Source organism: Camelus dromedarius, chromosome 28 (genome assembly GCF_036321535.1).
Source record: "Camelus dromedarius isolate mCamDro1 chromosome 28, mCamDro1.pat, whole genome shotgun sequence".
Classification (NCBI taxonomy): domain Eukaryota; kingdom Metazoa; phylum Chordata; class Mammalia; order Artiodactyla; family Camelidae; genus Camelus; species Camelus dromedarius.
The window spans coordinates 17,041,282-17,056,360 of NC_087463.1; the positions used below are offsets into that span (position 1 = coordinate 17,041,282).

The 15,079-nt window shown below is 45.0% G+C and overlaps 1 long non-coding RNA gene across 7 annotated transcripts in view; it reads right to left on the reverse strand.

Annotated features, from left to right (window-relative positions):
* The window catches only part of LOC105088992 (uncharacterized), a 723,199-nt gene that overhangs the window by 691,715 nt on the left and 16,405 nt on the right, over nucleotides 1-15,079 (reverse strand). For all 7 annotated transcript variants that reach the window (XR_010378187.1, XR_010378188.1, XR_010378193.1 and 4 more), the window contains exon 3: nucleotides 12,376-12,426. This is a non-coding gene — a long non-coding RNA (uncharacterized LOC105088992). The remainder of the gene's footprint in view (nucleotides 1-12,375; nucleotides 12,427-15,079) is intronic.

Below are 15,079 nucleotides of genomic sequence, written 5' to 3' on the forward strand. Positions count from 1 at the left end.
CCAAAATAGGTCTGATTACTTTTCCTGCTCTTAATCACTCTAACCACACCACAAGTTTAAAACTTGAAAATCATCTGTCTTCTATTCAGATATTTGGGGTTTGCATAAAATTCTTAAAATTATGTAGGAAGTTTATTTCAACTCTCTTTTTATAGGTAGTACTATTAGTATGGGGAATAGGATTTGTTATAAAAATTGGTCCAAGAAAATACAGAAGTTTTGCAAGCAAGGATTTCTGTTCCAAAGCCATGAAACTATGCCTATTAGTGTGATATATCACCCTTTTCTGGTCTTTGGAGCCTGGAGAATGGGGAAGACAGGATGGCTTGGAGAGGTAAGAACCTCACCTTGAGGAAGTGCTGTGCGTTGAGTGAGGTCTCCCTCGCCACCCTCACAAAGGTGATGCCATTCCGAAGCGGCAGTGGGAATATGATAGGTCCGCAAGTGGCCACTTGCTACTTGGGGCAGGAAAGTTATCCAAGGTGTTCAGAAAAATAAATCTCTACTCCACTCAAGTGTTCTTTAACAAATGAGTTCTGCAGGGGAAAAGGAATGAGACTGCAGTGTTCACTTTGAGAGTAGAGACAGACCCTACAGAGAGGGATAGAAAAGGCAGCTGCAAAATCTACAGCAAAAAGGCGGCTACCTTTCAGTGTGGTTCCAGGAAGACTTCCCAGAGTCCCCAGGTAGGAAAAAATGTGTGTTTCAGTAGAAACTTACACACTGCCTATAGCATACCCTTCCCCTGCGATCTGAAGCTGATCCTGCGGGAATGATCTGAGCCATGCAAGATAATCTTGTCTATACACATACAAATGACTCCCATCTGGTGGGAGGATGACTCTCCTCCTTGAGGGAAAAACAATTTTGCCTCTATTTGCATATTCGTTTCAACATTTCTTTACTTTACTCTTCATCTTATTCCTTACCGGTTATAACCAGTAATCTGCCTGGTGTTCCCATTACAAGTGAAATAAAATCTTTAAAATGAGCTCATGTTTATATCCTTTTGAGGATATGTCCTTTTTATATCCTGCTGAATGTGTCTTTATGACTGAGAGTTCACCAGGGAGGCCCTGACTCTGGTTCTGCCTCTTCCTCCTTGACCCAGTGCTGTCCTCACCTCCAAGGTGGGAAAGTTCCCAAGTGCCAAGCCTCGGGCTGTGGTTCTTGTGCCTGGGAGCAAAGAATGCTCAGCCTTTGCACATTTGAGGGTCCTCATGGTTGACAAATGGCTCTCCTTTGACGTCCTATCCAAAAGCTGTCAAGCAACATTCAGAAAGGTATAACATTTTAATCAGCTTCAGTAAAGTATAATGTATACACAGGAAAATTCATCATTTTAAGTGTGCTGTTTGATGAATTTTGATAGCTTTGCAAAGTTGTCTACTGTCACCACAATCAAATCTAGAATGTTTCCATCCCTGCCAAAGTCCCCTGGTGCCCCTTTGCAGTCAACCCCACCCCCATGCCCCCGATCTGCAGCTCCTGGCAGTCACAGATCCACTTTCTCTCTCCATTGGGTTTGTCTTTTCTAGAATCCCACGTAAGTAGGATCACACAACATTTGGTCTTTTGTGTCTGGCTTCTTTCACTAAGCGTAATACTTGCGAGATACTTCCACATTGTTGTATGTATTAGTAGCTCACACCTCGTTGTTGTTGAGTGATAGTCCATCATATGGATTTACCACAGTGCATTTATCCATTCACCAGCTGATAGACATTTGGATTATTTCCAGTTTGGGACTGTTACAAATAATAATAAGTGGGATTGCTGGTTATATAGGGAGTGTGTTTAACTCTGAAAGAAACTCAAACTTTTTCAAAGTGGCCACACCATTTCACGTTCCCACCAACAGTACAGGAGAGTTCCAGTATTTCCACAACCTCACCAACACCTGGCATTGTCAATCTCGCTAATTTTACCTTTTCTAATGGGTATGTAGCATCACCTCGGTGTAGTTTAGTTTGCATTTCCTCAATAATGAATAGTATTGAGCATCTTTTAATGTATCTATTTGCTATCTGTACATCTTCCATGGTGAAGTTTCTATTTAGATATTCTGCCCATTTTTTAATCAAGTTTATTATGGAGTTTTAAAAGTATATTCTGAATACTAGTCCTTTATGAAATAACTGTCAGTCTATGGCATGAAAAAGCCCTTATTTTTTGACAAATAAGAATTTTCTAATTCAGAATCCCTGGAAATGCAAACCAGTACAGTGTCTACTGTCTACACAACAGTAGCCAGCCTAAGGGGGAGGGAAAAAACAACACGCAGTGTTCCAGGATTTGGCCTCAAAAGAAGCTGCTCTCTGCTTTCCTCGCCATCTCTTGATTTTCTTGCATTTTATTTATTCCAGTTATTTTCTTTCCTACATTACTTGTTTTCTGTAGCTTCTGCAATTTTAGGCAGAAACATGTATTTGGAACATTGGTCTGTTTCTTTCCTGCTACAGATGAACACCTCAGCTTCTGCATTTCATGGTGAGCCCCAAATATTGTCTCAAAAGCAACAAAGCTGCTCACAGGGAAACTGTTCCTAATTGCTCCCAATTCAACCTCTGCATGTTGTGTCACTACCTCTAATTTCTTCTAGGGACCAGCTTCTCTGACTGCTTCAGCCTTCTGGAGAAGAAAAGAAGAAGAAAGTTCCCATGTGAATGGGAGCCTTGTGATATCCATTGTTTTACTAAAAACACTGACATTTCATAGAAAAGCATTTCTGCTGGAAACACAAGGCAAGATCCAACATTTAGTGGGATCGGTCAGCGATACGTGGAGCTAAACATCCCAGAGAGATCACATTTATTCCAGCTTTTCATCCCATCTATCTTTTCTCAGATATCCAGAGAGGGAGAAAACATGGATGTTGGAGAGCTATGTAGAGGAGGAAGAACTTCTTTTTCCTACTACCCTCCTTGGTTCTCTGGCTGGGGCCCTGTAAGTTGGGCTGACAAAAGGCAGATTAACAAGGGACAAGCATATGAAGTCGTTCAATATAAGTGTTATGGACACAGGAGCCTTCATGAGGAAATGGAGACCCAAAGAAATGGCTTAACCTCAGTGTTTTTATATTATGATTGATGAAGAGTCAAAAAAGCCGTGGAAAAACATGATAAGACAAGAGAGTATGAGCTGAGGGTAGTAATCAGGGATGGGGGTGGGGGTGATTAGCAAGGCCTGTTCTTTCCTATTACTCAGTCTTCAGAGATGGGGATGCTCTGTTCCTCTGCATCCTGGGAGGGCACCTCTCACACAAGGGTCTTATGAGCTTCTCCAGGGGACACCAGAGAGGTCAGAGAGCCCTTCTTGCACCTGCCATGTCTCAAATTCCTTTAGCTTAAAATGTTCTTCAATAAGCCATATTTTGGGGTAGCATGTTCTGAACTCTGTCATGTACACAATAACCATTTCCCATTCTTCCTTGCTAGAGAGGCCGGATTTAACTTAGGGTGGTAATGCACCCAGCTGAAGAAATTATATTTCCCAACCTCTTGGGGATTGGTTGGGAAATATAATTTTACGTCAAGGTTGGCCCCATGACGTAATTCCGACAAACACAATTTAAGCAGAAGTTGCTGAAGGGGCTTGTGAGGCCTCGCCTGCCCCAGGGCTTCCCTCCTGCAGCCACTGTCTTGTGTCTGCCCTGAGGGCAAGGCCAGAGAGTCACAGACCCCTCCCTGCCCGGCCAGCTGGCCTCTCACATGGGAAAACAGCCCCCAGTTTGTTCAAGATATAGTTCTCTCCCTTGCCGTGGGACACTCCCTGACTAACACTACCGGGTTCTCGTTCCCACCTCTTTTGCTGACAAACAGTGGGAGCTTGGGGGCAGATCACTTTCTGTCTCCCGATCCTGGGTCCCCTCCTCCTCAAGAAAGGGAGCTGAGGCCCACCCACCCATGCTGTCGAATATTCTGCAATGTGTGACACAGGTGGACTTTGAGGATATTATGCTAAGTGAAACAAGCCAGACACAGAAAGACAAGTAGTGCATGGTTCCACTGATAAGAGGAATCTAAAATAGTCAAATGCATAAAATCAGAGAGTGGAATGGTGACTATCAGGGGCTGGGGGAGAAATGGGGAGTTATTAACCAACAGGCAGAAAGTTTCACTTAAGTCAGATGAATAAGCTGAGCCGCTGTACAACACCGCACCGATAATCACCAATAATGTACGCTAAAAATTTGTTAAGAAGAGAGATCTCATGTTCAGTGTTCTTACTACAATAAAAAGTTTTTTTTTTCTTAGCTAAAAAAATAAAAGAGAAGTAAAACATAAAACACCTCAGACCCATTCCAGCAGGAAGATTCCAAACGACGCTGAGGCATCACTTTCCATTTGGCATTTCAAAGGTTTTCCGGGTCAGATATTTGTGATTGCAGGGAACTCGAGCCATGGTTCAGGCTTGACTGAGTTCTGCTGATGTCCTGTGTCCTTCTGCTCTAGGACTTGCCCCTTATCAGCCCCAGTTCTTTCTCATTTGATTAAATCAACAATTGAAGTCATATCGATTCTCAAAATTTCAAGAGGGTCTCAATTTTCAATATATTTTCCCTGGAGTTCAGAGGCCAGTAACCAAATAGACCTCCTGTCTCTTTAAATGTATTTGTACCTGTCAAGCCATGTGTTGGGTTTGGGGTCTGGATACGGCCTCCTGTTCATGCGAATCCCCAAAGCCTGGACCACTCACCTGTTCATCTCCCTTGCCCCCCTATTAAAAGAGTATATTAGGCACATTTATGCAGCTGCACTTCAGATTTCTCTTGGCCTCACCCCGTGCTCCAGCCATTGCTACGGGGACTGGGTCCACTCAGCTTTGCCCAACTTCCCACACATTCAGCTTCGCCCTGAGTCTCCTCCCCTCAGCTCCTGCTTCCTAGAGCCCCCCACCCCGACCAGGGGCTGCTCCCACTCATACAAGCCACCTAGAGTGGACTGGGGAGCAGTGGGGCCCCTGTGACCAATGGCAGCAGGACTCTTGGATAAAGTTTCTCATCCCCCTTTGGACCCTTGGGCAGCCAGTTCTGAGAGTGTCACAGGGGGCTTCTCGGAAGGTTCCAGCAGGACTGAGCACCAGATGCTGTAGCAGTGACCAGCTGGATAATGCATCCTTGTTTTGGCTTTCCCTGCTTTGTTCCTTGCTCTGTCCCTCACTCCTGCTCCCTGAGATGGGTACACTCCCAAGGAAATGACTGGCAGGCAAGTATTTCTTAAGCTCCTCTTTCAGGAAATTCAAACTAAGACAAAGTATATTAAATAAATAAGCAAACAAACAAACCAATGTGTGTGTTTATATGTACACAGGATTTTTTTCCTACCCTAAGGATCACTGGTACACTGATGCATTCAATCTCAGCCAACCATCCAGTAAATGAGCACCATAATGTCCCAGCTTATGCAACTGTCCCCTTCCAGACAGGTTTGCACAATCAGATTTTGCACAAACCAAAAGTACTGTTAACTGAATACGCTGGATTTTAAAGGTACAGAACCTATAACAAAAACATGTATGTATGTAAGATACTTTAAAATAGTTTTTACTGTTGAAGTCACCAAAATGTTTTCATGTGTGATGGAAGAAGGACCCTGGTCCATTCCTAAAGGGTTAGTATTTTGTTTTTAACTCTAAATCAGTTGTCTTAGGTTTACAAATGACCCTCCACTCTTGTTCTCTCCTCGTGGCCTTTTGGACAAGACTGGAAAGAGATGAGGGGAAAGACATAGAAACCCTGGAAATCACAAGAATTGGCACCATGAAACCCCACAGGAGCCCCATAAACCTGGAAACAAAAAGCCTTTCTTCTGGGAGCTGCTCGCCTCCCCTGAGTCCCTGCTTCGTGTATTAGTCTGAGCTCCCGCTTAACGTGTGTCTTCAGCAGAGTGCAACCTCCTCCACGTCTCGAACATGCTATCAGCACCTTCTGGAATAATTTGTATGGGTCAGATTTGCATTAGTCATGGCTTGTGGGACTGGGGAGCAGGTGTACCTGACCAGGAAGGAAGACCAGAGCCTTGTTTTGAGTCTCCGCTTAGCCTCTCTCTGTGATCCCAGAAAGGACTGGAAGTTTTTGTTCCTAGGAGTTTTCCAGTACTTATGAATAGCCTGATGAAAAAAGATCTACTAGCCTGTTTATTTTTAAGTATCATATTAAACATTCCAGTAGAAAAATGTAAGATCAAAACCCCCAAATGTTGAATGCCTGCTTCCTCGCTGGAGTTTTAGAACTGCTTAGAAGCTGAACGCCTCCAAATCCCACGGCATTAAGATCCTGGGAAAGCGTGGAGGATGCCCGTCCCTAGGGGACCCTCTCCTAGTTTGGAGGCAATGTGCACTCTGTCAGGCGAAAGGAAACACACATTAGCCAAACACAGGCAGATGCTCAGATGCTATGAAAGATTCCCAGTAGAGCTCCTTAAAGCTTTGCTGACAGATCTTCCACTTCAAGTTTCTGCCCAAGCCACCTGCACTGGAAGTCCACGTGTTTGAACGAGGCTGGCAGCCTCACCAGAATCAAAGTCCACACCTTCGACAGATCTGTTCCACAGGCCAAGAGATGAACCACGGGGCCTGGGCTCAAAGCGCCTTATGCAGCGCATGGATTCCTGGGACTCCCAGAGAGGTCCGAGGCGCAGGGTTGGGAGGCAAGGTAGCAGGACTCATCTCCCCTCTGCTGACTGTCATACTGCTATTCCTGGTATTACTGAAACATTCCAAACCCCAGTATAAGTGAAAATCAGCATTAAATGGAAAGGGTGAGATTTTGTTCACATGCCTAGAATGGTCGTTACCAAAGGAGATGCAACGGCCTGACCCTTGGGCTCATCTCTGTGTCCATAGGCTCCTGATACCTGATACATATTTTCGGCTCTTAAATCTCTTGAAATTCAGTTAGATCTGGGCTCACAGATTTGCTGGATCTGCCAAGAAGGCGGACCTGGGAGCAGACCCTCAGATGGCATGCAGAAAGAAGCTCCCCCACTCCCTTCTATGCCAGGTTAGGATGGAGAGGTGTCAGCAGTTCCTGAAAACCTCTGTCCTGAGGGAACAGAAAAATTAAGGGGACTTTGGACGATTGCTACCAGCAGAATTCTGGGAAACGACCAGGTCAGGTATTTGCTAAGCTATTTAATGAGGCTGCATGAGCAATAAGAAGAGGTTGATAGGGTTTTAGTGTCACTGGGGTTTCCAGGGCGAATTAAAGAAAGCAGTGAAGTAAGAGGAGAGTGGATTTAAAAATTAACCTGTGTGTGAGTGTACTATGTTCGGAACAGGAATTAAAAAGCAAACAAGGATTAATTGATCCCCCTCTGTCCCCAGAAGCAGGGCACTGGCATTTCAGGAGCAAAATTGATTGGCTGAGAATACGCTTGGCTAGGTAATTAAACCAGGAAGCTGATCGATACTCGGTGGCTGGGATTTAGATATCCATTGACAAGTGAACAGAAGAATCCAGAAGGGAACCTGAGAATGGCTGTTGGTTCAAACAGGATCGGATCTTCAAGGTTTCTGAGCTTAAAAAAAAACAAAAAATAGTGCTTTGCTCTCCTCTCTTGCTCTGAAAACTCCTTTGATTCAGCATTAACCCCAAATGAGGATTCCCCACTCAGAGCAGTTCTCTGGGTGGCAGTTGACAGATGGAAAAGGCCCAATTTGTGATTACATGGCTCTCTTATGCAACTACAATTAAGCTGCCTGTGAAGTTCACGTAGCTAAATAAAAATTACAACCAGGTTACTTATTAGCTACCTTGAACCTGCCTCCCTAAGAACTGGAGGGTTGGCGAGAGAGCCAATTTCCAAGCGAGCTGGAGTGATTCGCCTTGCTATCTGCCGTGGGTTTTAAATCAGATGGGTCCTGAGCATCCTGTGTGTGGCTAAACAACCAGAGCTGCCCAGAGATGTCTCAAGACGAATCAGATGAGTAGTCCCACCTGTCTTCTGCCAAGATGCTCAGGTCCTAATCAGAGAAACCTGATCTAACTCTCCTACAAATGAGTGATGGGCCCAAGGACCTTCTTTTCTGCCCCTACCAAATGAAGGTGGGCACTGTCAGGCAAAGGACAAAGGCAGAAGCCAGAGGGGCTTTCTTCAAAGCACAGGGATGGGAGGAGCCCCGGTATGGGGGAGGGTTTAGGGAACAGACATTGCCAAGGCTGTCTCATCTGTTACTGTTTTTCTCTGTGGAAGAGGTAGAGGGGAAGGAAAATATAGAAGTAACAGCTTACACTTGGCCCAGTGACCACGGCCACCTCTCAAGCACTCACACAGTATTTCATGGATTTCTGGGACTTCTGGGAGAAGCCAGTTTCTCCCACTCCATGCTTGGAGATTCACAGACTTCTCTAGATACATAAGCAGTTTGGCTTTCTGGCTAGGAAAAGTGAAGAAGATGACCCTGTAGCAAAGGACTCTTGGAGACATAAATGGCTAAAACACACCAGAGAACACATTAATTTTACCCAAGGAGAGAGAGATCCTTATAGGGTATGGGCAAGTGAGTTGTATCTTGGAGGATCCGTATTATAAAATTCTAGAGTCATTCATAGAAACAGAAAGTAGAACAGTGGTTACCAAGGGCTGGAGGGAGGGGAGATAAGGAGTTAGTGTTTTACAGGCACAAAGTTTCAGTATGGGATGATGAAAAAGTTCTGGAGATGGATAGTGGTGATGGTTGCACAATTATGTGAATATGTTTAATGCCTCTGAACTACACACTTAACAATGGTTAAATTGGTCGAATTTATGTTTTGTATATTTTACCACAGTAAAAATTGAGAGTCAGATGGCAAAGTAATGTCCTGTGTAATTCATATACCTAAACATATGGTCTACTACTAAGTTTTCTCCATGTTTTTAAAAAAAACATTGTTGAGGGACACCAGAAAAATAAAGACCTCAGGGTGTCAGAGATGCATGCATTCATTCAAGTTCAAGGTGTTCATGTGAAAAGTTTCCCAAAGACGTGTCAGCCCAGGGCCCTGTGTTCTCAGCCTGCCGTGTGCATCTGCCTCTGTGCCCTGCACCCTCCCCATATCCAGGCAGTTTGTCTTCTTGACCCCTAGTCACCCCTGCCTTTTCTACTTTTCTTACCTAATCGTCATTCTCTTTCCTTTCCTGATTTCAGGGAAACCTCTAATACATTCATTCACCCTGAGGTATAAGGGTCTAAGGAGATTTATACAACCCACCCAGGAATATTTACATTTCACCTGAAAGCTAAGCTTTAAGCAAGAAGAGTTAAAATATAGAAATGGGAATCTCTCCAGCTCTTTCCCCCAAGCTGTGTTTTTATGCCTTGAAGTCAGATTCTGCCTGCACCTCTCCGATAACCTTAGAAATGTCTTTTCTGCTATCTCTTTCCCTGGTCAGTTTCTTCCTCCTGCACTCCTCTCAGAAGCCCAGACCATACTCTCACCCATCAGCTCTCTTGGCCAGAGCCCCGCGCCAAGTTAAGTTGTACACTGGGCACAGAAATGTCTCCAAGGCATCTTCTACTTCTGCCAAGGCCAATTTAGAAACAGAAGGCTGAAGCCAAATAGAAAACTTGGGGGAGCACTCGTGGAGAACAGAGCTGGCCTAGACCTGAAGGCAATTTATTACTAATCCAATGAGTGGCTCCAACTGAACAAGACCACATGGACGTTGGCAAACAGCACAAGGAAAGTTCTATCCTCACTCAAGCCTGTAGCCTGTCCTAGAACAAAGGAGCAAAGGTTCCTTAAACATAAACACAGCTGACTCTCTGGAGAGAAAGACAGTCTCTCTTTTATATCTGCAAAACCAGAACCAGTGGTGGCTGGGCCTGGGAATCTGTATTTTAACAAGGCTCCCCAGGAGAGCTGATGGTCTAAATTAAAGTGATGACAAATAAAAAGCCAAAATAGGGGGGTTTGTGTTTGATTTTGTTCTATGGTGTTATGCATATCAACAGTAAAGAATGTGATATTTATCTTATTTGTTGGCTTATTTTTAAAAACAACAGGAAGATGCTGAGATAGGAGGCTGTGTTCAACAAGGCAGCCCCAAATGACCACAAAGGGCATGTTGTTTCACAGTCAAAGAGTCACCAACTGTCAACAGTGACAAGTCCAATGAAAATATGTTCTGCAAATTTGGTTTCCTTTACTTTTGCCTGGTGCATGGAAAACCCTTTTACCCAAGCTAAGTCAGGGGGCAGAAGACCGTTTTTATCTCTGAAAGGGGAGAGGGTATGGGGAGTAAAACAGAAGGGAGGCTCCAAGGATGTCTGCAACCTGGAAAGCAGGTGATAGGGACACCCTGGGATTCCACACATAACTGTTCTCAGATTTAGAGGAGAGGCTGACTGTGGGTCAGAGAAGCCATGACTCTCTCCTGTGCAGAGTCAGCGTCAGCACCTGTCTCAGTCTGTTGGTGCTGCGATAACAAAGTATCCCAAACTAGGCGGATTAAAAACAACAGAAATGTATTTCTCATAGTTCTGGAGGCTGAAAGTCTGAGATCAGGGTGCCCGCATGGTTGGGGGAGGGCCATCTTCTAGATCACAGATTTCTTATACCCCACATGGTAGAAGGGGAGAAAGAGTTCTTTGGGTCCCTTTTATAAGGGCACTACTCCCATTCACGGGGGCTCCACCCTTACAACCTAATCACCTCTCACAGGCTCCACCTCCTAATTCCATCCCTTTTGGGGGTTAGGATTTCAGCACATGAATTTGGAGGAAGGGTGATGCAAACATTCAGACTGTAGCAGCACCCATCATGGGGGTGAAAGGCCACACCTGTGAGGGGCCAATCCACCTCATCTAAGGGCTGCTACCCCTCCATCTTTCACAGTCAGCATCCTCCCCTTGGCTCCTCTTTCTCTTACACAGCCCTGGTTACTTTCTCTACCAATTTCCCATTCCTCCCAGTGCTCCAGTCTCAAAACCTTTGAGTTGATGAGGTATGATGAGAAGAGAAATTGACTTGGGGTCTGAAAACCTGAGTCTGGATCCCAACACCATGACTTCTTGGCCATGTGACTTTGGGAAAGTCAATGACACTTTCTGGGGCTCTGTGCCTCAGTTTCTAATAACTGCCTAATGCACCCCATTGGATGATTGTGGGACTCAGATGAGTGGCATTAAATGTACGTTGCATATCTCCATGTACATATGATCTTTTTTTTGACATAACCTCTCTCTTGCCACCATATCTGATGGGTGACCAAGTCTTGATAATTTCGCTCTCCCATTCATTCTTGCTTTTCCATTTTCATTGCTACCACTGCCTTCCTAACCTATTCATTCAAGTCGACCTGAACCAATAGCTGTTCGGTGTTATGGTATTAGCTTTTTAGCCTCTGGAGGCCTTCGTGGTTAGAGGGAATGAGGGCCATAAGTCTCCTCTCCCGCTGCCTTTCCACCAGGTGGCCTGTCACAATAAAAGCAAGTCTAGGGCTGAATTCTGACACACAGAGAGGCTTATCAGCCAGCAGGAGAGAACATCTGACAGCCTGGCTTGTAAGCCCATCAAAGTCCCAACTCTCCATCCTTTCATTCGAAGCAGATGTGACAAGAAGCTAGCAGCAAGATTTAGTTAATTGGTCAGATAACAGAATTCTCTTTAAGCAGATAGACACAGGATCTAGTGGAATTCTAAGACCTGGAGGCCATTCCAAAGGACACGAGCTGCTTATACTCTGCTCATGCGAAGGCAAGGATGCCTGACAACTTATCTAACCAATGCAACAATCATGACTCATTCCATCAACAAAAAAATAACCTAACCCCCAGTATGCTTGTTAATACACCTTCTGTTGTTCACCGGAAATAAGTATAACTGAAGTGTTTGGTGTCGGCCTCTGGAATATAATAGAACTACCCCTAAATAACCTAAGAGTACTAGGAAACTTCAAGTGTTAAATAACTATGCCTAGGAGAGCAATTAAACAAACTTAAATACATGTCATCATCACATTGGTTAAATGGAGTTCCTTTAAAATATATACATATATATATATGTGTGTAGATAACGTATCAATGCCATACAAAGACTTTCACTTCTCCTTGTCAAATCATCCTTCCTTCTTCTTTGAACATATCCCACAAGTGTTAGTGCCTCACTCTCCTTCCTCTGACCTCAAGTAAGTTCTGATTATCCGTAACAATCCTTTATCCCTTATGTAATGCCATATTACCTTTTCGTTCATTTATTCAGTGAACACTTGAACCCCTAACACAACCAAAAACCATGCAAGCCAGGAGGGGAAGAGTTAAGTTAAACAGTGCCCTGGAGCTCTCAGTCCAGCCAAGAGGCAGACATTGGAACTGACAATAATACAAGGCAGTGAGTTCAAGGACAGAGATGTGCACAGGTTGCAATGGAAACACAAAGGAGGCACTCACGAGGGAAAATGTCAGGGAGCTTCCTTCCGAAGGGGCATCATGATAGCTGATCTGTAAACAAAGAGGGGAGGGTTAGGCTGTGCACTCTAGGCAGAGAAGACCAAAAAATTCCACTAAACTCCTACCCTGTTTCTGGTACTCTTCTAGGTACATCACCTACATCAGTTCATCTACTCCTCATAACACTCAGAGCTGGATAGTATTATTACCTCCATTGTACAGATGAAAAACCGAAGCTTAGAATACTTAAATCACTCATCTAAGGTCATACAGCTAGGACGTGGCAGAGCTGGGACTGGAACCCAGGGCATTCTTACTCCTAAGGCATGACCTTATCCTCCAATCAGGAACTGCATGCAAGCAATTAAGTGGGTTTGAAACTCAAGTTCCAGACAGAAGGTGTAATCAAGCGGGCGAGTCAAGTCAGCTGGAACACAAGTCTCTTTCTCACCTAGAGCCCAAGGACCTGAGTCAATTATACTTCTCTCTCTCTCCCACAGCGTCAAACACACAGTAGGGGCTCAAAGAAGTCAGTGACTGGGTTTAGAGAGAAAGAGTTTCTGGAACAGACTGCTGCACCAGACATTGCCTGGGTAGTGATCTGCCCCTTCTTTACAGCATAAGCTGGTTTCCCTTTAAAAACAGAGCTTCCAACTTGCCCAATACCAACAGATATTCGTGTGTCTTCCGTGTGGCACGCACTGTTACAGGCAGAAGTAGTCAGCAGGGAATAAAGCAGACAAGGTCTCTTCTGTTAGAGAGCTTAAAACAACCAACAACTAATTTGACTTCTCTGCTTCCTGAAAAATGCCAGGGAGATACCAACCAGGAGTCACAGTGGCTCTGACTGTGAGCATCCCAGAGGTGGGTCCTACCCCTGCAGTTCTAGCACATTGAGCCCGCGCTTAGGCCCCTCTGCCCACCACTGGTCCCTCGACCCCCAGAATCACTGCTAGGTCCCCACCCTCAAGGGGCCCAGGACAGTCACTCATCTAGCCACCAAGAGCTTGTCTGGAGTACAACCTCCGACTCTGTAAGCTGGCCCCAGCCAGGTGGCACCTGTTGATTCCGGCACTGGCCCCCGGACTGCTGTGTGCTTTGGCCTAGAGCTCAGCCTTGGGCGAGGCAATGGGATTTTTCCCCTGAGAAGAAGGCACCTTTATTCAAACTCTGCTCTGCAGGAATGCCTGCAATGCCAAAAAAAAATAAAAAAACAAAAAAAAAAACAAAAAAACAAAACAACACCAGGAGGAGAAAATGATTCAAAACAGCATTTTGATGTGAAGTCTTTCTCACTCCAAACCCCAAATGCTGAATGTGGAGACTAAGAACATCCCCCTAGGCTGTGGGTGAATAAAGGTGGGTCTGACCTGCACCCCAAAGTTCATAGCAGCACTATTCACAATAGCCAAGACATGGAAACAGCCTAAATGTCCATCAACAGATGACTGGATAAAGAAGATGTGATATATTTATGCAACAGAATACTATTCAGCCATAAAAATGACAACATAACGCCATTTGCAGCAACACAGATGTCCCTGGAGAATGTCATTCTAAGGGAAGTAAGCCAGAAAGAGAAAGAAAAATACCATATGAGATCACTAATATGTGGAATGTGAAAAAAAAAAAAAGGACATAAATACAAAACACAAACAGATCCATAGACATAGAATACAAACTTGTGGTTGCCGAGGGGGTGGGGGGGTGGGAAGGGACACACTGGGAGTTCAAAATTTGTAGATACTGACAGGCATATGTAGAATAGATAAATAAGATTATACTGTATAGCACAAGATCTTTTGGTAGCTTACAGAGAAAAACGTGTCAATGAATATATGTTCATGTATAACTGAAAAATTGTGCTCTACACTGGAATTTGACAGAACATTGTAAAAGGACTATAACTCAATAAAAAAATGTAAAAAAAAAAAAAGTGGATCTGGGGCAGCCTGGAGGCTGGGTGTCCTCTCTCTTCCCAGGTGGGTGGTGGGACAAAGTGAGGAGAGATGGCGAACCAAGCACTCAGACAGAAGGCGGAGTGGAAGCAGACCACCCACATGGGGCCTTGCCCCTGCCAGAGGCTCCCTACAAGGGTGTCTAGGGGCGTAGGAGTGGTGCATCTGCCCTACCAGCATCTCCTGGCCTCAGCCCTGAGACCCGGCTTCCAGATCCTCCCTGGACCTTCTCTGTGGAGCCATGTGAGGATGACTTGATCCCAAGCCCTGTGCTTGGACCAGACTCACTGGCAGGTTTAGAGCACAAGGTGCCTCCCTGGACCCAGAGCTGCTAAGGGTGCTTGTGACACCTTCCCCCGGGAACCTTCTCCCTCCTCCCCACCAGTGGGGTCTAAAGGCCCCCACAGCCTTAACCCCAGGCGCTGCAAACTTTCCATAAAAAGTCAGATAGTCAATATTTTGGGCCTTGTTGGCCTCATACAACTCTGTCCCATATTCCCTAGTTTTGGCGGGGGGTTCTTTATTTTTAATTATTTAACTCTCATCCAGGCCATGGGCTGGATTTGGCCCGCATTTGGCCAATGCCTTTGAGATATCACCTCAGCCTTTCTCCAGTCCAGCGCAAGCGGGATGACGTCTCCTCAGGAGGTGTCCTGACACTCAAACAAGCTGCTCCCAGGCAGTGGCCCTAACTGGGATCTGACCATGTCATGATCCAACAAGCAAACATCTAGGATCATAATTTA